Here is a 6,000-nt window from a genome sequence, read left to right as displayed (position 1 = left end):
AAAAAACATTTAAAAAAATACTTCACACTTTCTTTGAAAAATTACACCTGCTCCTAAAAAGTGACTTAGTAATCATATTCTTGTGCATTTCTCCCAGATTAATGAACATTTATACTACTATGGAAATGTCCATAGTAACTTATTTAAAAAAGAAAAAATTATTGGAAACAATTAAAATGTCTCTCATTAGATATATAGTTAAATTAAACAAAATATCATACCCATGCCATGAAATGCTACTCAACAATAAAAAGTAACAAACAACTAGTATATACAACTGGTATAGGTCTCAAAAGTATAAGGCCCTGTCAAAAAATTTCAAACCCCATATATTATGTAGTATTAGTTCATTTATAGTTTCCACAACATAAAAGTTAAACATGAAAAACAAATGAGTGGTTGTCAAGAATTTGGAATGGCCGAGGAGCAGAGGAGCAGTGGAAGGCTACGAGGGTACACCGATGTTACTGGGGAGGCATTTGTGGAGACCGCACAAATGGCTGCACACAGAGTTAACGACACGTGTGCTTGTAGTGGTTACCGAACTGATCTCCACATGTAATTCGGCCGCACAGAATAACACTTCAATGCCATATCCTTGTTTTGATATTGTTTCAAAATTATATAAAATGACACATTTGGGCAAAACAACTTTAAAGTATTTATGGAACTTCCCTGTGCTATTATTGTTGCAATTTTCTGTGAATTGGTAGCTATTATAATATGCAATTTTTAAAAAAATCATGAGGCTCCAACGTTCTGTTAATAACAGAATGCTTTTTATCAGACTCTGTGCCTGAAGATGATAGAGTACACATTTTAGACAAATTATGAATCCTAGTTCTCTGAAGATACTTGAATTTATAAGGGGCACCTTGCTTTTTTCCTGTTTCTGAGAGGAAAACATCCAGGATCTCAGTGTTGAGAATGATGCCAGCTGTTGGTTTTTTGGTACATATTCTTACTAAATTAGGGAACTTTCTTCCTATTTACCAAGAAGTTTGATGAGGAATGGGTTTGAATTCTGTAAAATGGTTTTACTGCATCTATTGATACAATCAATTATATTAACTGTTTTTAAATGCTGATACTATCTTGCATACCAGAGGATATATACAGAATCTGTCAAAAATGTAAACACACTTCAGGAGAAGAAAAATGGCATGACGTTTTTTCAACAGATGATGTTACCCTCATATGAGGATGTCATATATCACAGAAAACCCACTACACTGCTGGCCCTTAGAGAAGAAATTGAAAATGCATGTGCAGCAATCTCAATGATCAAGAAGTTTGCCATTCTAATAAATGTCTGGAAGCTCATGGACACCATTTTAAGCACCTCTTGATTAGTTTCATAATGTCTCAATAAATTTAGCATTAAAATATTTATGCAAGTTTTTCTTTTCTTGAAGTGTGTATACATTTTTTAGCAGACTCTGTATATATAATGTCATATATCGTATATAGAGTTGGATTCAATTTCCCAATATTTTGCTGAGGGTAATTTTATACATATAACATATAATACATATATATATACATATATATATAAATGTATGGAAAATGCAAACAAATGCTGTGTGTGTGTGTGTGTGTATGTATAGTGACTGTATTTAATTTTTGTATTAGTATAATATTAGCCTCACAGAATAAATGAGGAAATATTACTTCTGCTTCTATTTTCTGAAAGAAATTGTACACTTGGTATCATTTCTTCTCAGTAGAAGTCATTACCTGGACAGAAATTTAATTTATAATTAAAATCTTTATTTCCCAAAAGAAAATTTCAAAGCTTGATGGTTTTATAGCATGTTCTATGAGAGATTTAAGAAATAATGCCACTGTAACAATAGCACATTTATTAAAAAAAGAATAAAAATCTCCCAGCATGTTACATAAGGCTAAATAATACTGATTAAAAATTTAAAAAGATATTTCAGGGAAATAAAATTACCATATAATAGCATTCATGAGCAAAATTCAAAAATTATTAAGAAATATCAAATTAAATCTAGAAATATGCAAAAGAATAATACATCAAGATCTAGTATATTTTTCTCCCAGGAATGAAATATCAATTCAAATATTTAAATAAGTAATCTGATTCACTTTGTTAACAAAATAAAAAGAATAAAAAGACAAATTGGCATATATAAAAGAATAATATGCCCTGAATCAACACTAATATATAGCATTTCCCACCAAATGAGCAATACAAGAAATTCCCTTTGCCTGAAAACAATATCTAAAGACAACAAATAAACAAAAACCAACATAATAAGTTCAGTTAACATATTTAAGAGTGGAGATCAGCAAAAGGTAAATATGTGTAATGTTACTATTTTTATTTAGTATTATATAGAAAAGCCTAGCCAATAGTCAAAGTAATGTAAGTCAAGCAAGTAGTAAAAAAAAATGTAAGGAAGCGTATGCACTTACTTTTTCCATTTATTCATCCATAGATAACTTGGTTAATTCTATATGTTGATTGTTGCAAATAGTGCCGTAATAAACATGGAAGTGCAAGTATTTGTTTGAAAAGATTATTTCTTCTTTTTTTGAATTGACTATATACACAATAGAATTTTATTCTATTCAAAACTGTGAAATTCTATCATTTGTGACAACATGGATGGAAATGAAGGATATCATATTATATGAAATAAGCTATACCACTTGGCCTCATTCATTTACAGAGGCCAAAAAGAGTCTATTTTATCAAAGTAAAGAGTAGAATAGTGGTCCCTGGAGAGTAGGAAGGGTACAAGAGGGAACTAGACTGTGGTGGATAAAGGGTAACAATTATAAGGGTTTAGTTCTAGTGTCCTACAACATAATAGGATAACTATAAATATAGCTATTGTTATATTTTTAAAAAAACACTGTAAAAGAAGAGTCCATATTTTCCCAAAATGCAGAAAGTATAAATGTTTGAAGAGCTAGAAATGCTTATTATTCTGAATATCATTCATTGTATACATGTACCAAGACATCATGACATAAATTCTTACATGTAGTGACAATAAAAATTTTAAAATCATAATGACAAAAATACATGTATATTTTTAAAAATTAAGTTAATCTGTTTTTAATCTGTATAGAAAAATTCTACCAAAATACCCTATACATTTAGTAGTAATGAAAAATGTTTTTAATTGTATTTTAGAAAGTTAACATACAAAAGTTAATTTAAGTTCCATATATCAGCAACAAACAACTAGAAATGAAGAAACAATTGCATTTTTAATAGCATTAAAAGCATAATATACTCAGCAATATATTTAACCAAAAGTGTCAAAGATCTCTATATCTAAAATCTCAGAGAATTCTTAAAAGAAATTTATGAAGTCTAAATAAATGAAGAGATATCCTACATCCATAAATCTGAAGACTCAACATATGAATGCAATATAAATTTATCATTAGTTTAAATAACATCCTATTAAAAATCTCAGTAGGATTTTCTGTAGAAATTGACAAGCTGATCATAAGAATTATGGAACTACAAAGGACCTAAAATTGTCAAAACATCCTTGAAAAAGCACAGAAATTTACAAGAATTACCATACCTTATTTCAAAACTTGTTATAAAGCAGCAGTTGTCAAGACAATAAAGGATTTGAATGCCAATAGACAAATACATCAATTTAATAAAAAATAGTATATTCACACATGAATGGCGTATATGCCAGTATAATTCAAGGGGGAAGGATAGACTTTTCAATAAATGTTGTGGAAATAACTGAATATCTATACTTTTTAAAAATATCTATATTTTTAAAAACAAAATATCAACCAAGCAACCAAACAAAAACCCTTAGTTTCCATCTCACTTTGTACATAAAAGTTCATTGGAAATGAGTTAATGATCTACCCCAAAAAATCCAAAAATACTTCAGTGTAAATGTTTGTAACAATGTTGAATATCATTAAAGAGCAAAGAAATGCTAATTAAAGCCATAATAAGATACCATTTTGCACACTCACTGCAAGAGTAAAGATGTAAAAGACTGGCAATCCTAGTGTAAGACAGATGTGAAGCAACTGGCATTTGCATACATTGTAGGAGTTCAACATGGCATTGCTAGCTTGAAAAAAATGGCGATTTCTTATAAAATTAAAAATACAATATGCCTACCCCTTGACCCATCAATTCTACTCCTAAGAGAAATAGAAAAATTATATCCTCCAAAACCTTAATACAAGAATGTTCATAATAACTTTATTGATGAAAACAAACAAAAGCTAGTAACTAAGTGCCTATCAACTGGAAAGTAAAAAAAGGTAACTGTTCACACAACAGAACCCTGCTCAAATTCTGATATATGCAATCAATTGGAAAAAAATAATTTCAAAAACATTATGCTGCATGGAAAAAATTAGGAACAAGAGCTCATTCTGCATGATTCAAAATCCATACAGTGCAAGAACAAGCAAAAATGATACATGATGCTGGTTGTGAAAATACTGGTTTAATTTAGCGGTAAGTGAAAAATTAACTGTAACAGGGCTTGAGGGAACTCTCCAAATAAAGGAAGTATTCTTTATCTGCTCAATGAATTATACACTTTAAAATAGGATGATGTTTGAATATAAATTAAACTTCAATAAATTTGTTTAAAAGTGAAAAATAAATATTACATTTTCCAGGTTGTCACACAGTGTGAACTCTGTTTATTGAACACCTAGTAGATGAACCTCTAATCACTATTACATTTATTAACTTGGGTTTGGAAATACACTGAGTTTCAGCTTCACAGTTACCTTACTTCAACAATGAAAAAAGGAAAACATTCTTCTGAAATGCAATGAGTTATTTATATATACTTAAATTAGTATATGTAATTTACCACATTTGGAAGTACTTTTTTTCCTTTTCCTAAAAAGCTTCACAAACAGAAACTTGGCCAAACTGAGCAACTGCAGCACAAGGAAAGAACACTGAGCCTGGACTTGGAATACCTGAGCCTCCTTGTGGCTGCGGCATTCGTGACCGTCTGGAGAAGTCACAGCTGGTCAGCGCCGCTGTTGTCTTTCCTTCACAGTAGAAATATGCCCTGAATTCAGAGAGCTCTGGGTTCACAAGGCCCATCTTGCTGCCTCGTGCCATCTGCCATGCTGACTTTAGGATAGTAAGTGAAAATTGTTTGTTTCCCACAATAAAATATGATTATTCTTCTTCCTGTTGTCCTTTTCAGTGTATTGAATCTGCAGTACATTTAATATGCAAGAATCGCTTTTCTCTTTCATTATTAAGGCTCTTTTGAAACCAGTCACATGCTTCAGTGCCACCCCTTAAGCAACTGATGTAAAGCCAAAGTGACAGGGCAGAGAGGAATAAATGTCATTCCCCTTTTCTTTCATCCCTCATTATACAGAGGCTGTTCCATGGCTTCTCACTGGTATTTTCCTTTAAACTCCGACATCTTGCAAAATTAATGACAGTGTAGCTTTAAAATTTTAAGCCATTCCCCAACTTTACATTTTAAATGCAGTTGCCTTAGTGTTACTGTATAAAGACAAAACAATTGTATCAGTATTCATATACATATATATATATATATGCACATTTACATATGCATATATCTATATCTCTATATTTGTATATAAAATGCTGGTGTACATACACATGAATGTCTACTCAGGAAGTTTTTCATCTATTTGATACATAAATATTTCCAGTTCCTGTTATGCTCAGAATGTGATTATCAGCCAGCCTGGTCCACATGTTTTTGATGATGATAATAAAGATTTATATCCATGCTTGATATTGTTCTAAGTACTTTACATTCTTTAGACTTCTGTAATTATCATAACTTTCTTATAAGGTATTGTTTGGTTAAAATTCAGATACAGATATGAAGAGTAACTTGTCTGGAATCACATAGCGAGCAAAGAGCAGAGTCAGAATTTTTAGCTCAGGTAATCTAGGTCAAAGTAACAGCGTTTGTGATTTCCAGCACGCTTCCCTGCTCTTGAACCTTCTCTCTGAGGTTA

At 30.9% G+C, this 6,000-nt stretch overlaps 1 long non-coding RNA gene across 1 annotated transcript in view; it reads right to left on the bottom strand.

The window, feature by feature from the left end:
* Positions 1-3,465: 3,465 nt before the first annotated feature.
* The window catches only part of LOC110346541 (uncharacterized), a 48,731-nt gene continuing 46,196 nt past the window's right edge, over positions 3,466-6,000 (bottom strand). The window contains exon 4 of the long non-coding RNA XR_015450020.1: positions 3,466-5,512. This is a non-coding gene — a long non-coding RNA (uncharacterized LOC110346541). The remainder of the gene's footprint in view (positions 5,513-6,000) is intronic.

This window comes from Heterocephalus glaber, unplaced genomic scaffold, assembly GCF_053883595.1.
Source record: "Heterocephalus glaber isolate CG9 unplaced genomic scaffold, H.glaber_assembly_v1.0 deba00000896, whole genome shotgun sequence".
NCBI classification, from domain to species: domain Eukaryota; kingdom Metazoa; phylum Chordata; class Mammalia; order Rodentia; family Bathyergidae; genus Heterocephalus; species Heterocephalus glaber.
The sequence above is the reverse complement of the archived record's forward strand: the minus strand, read 5'-3'. Positions and strand labels throughout refer to the sequence as shown.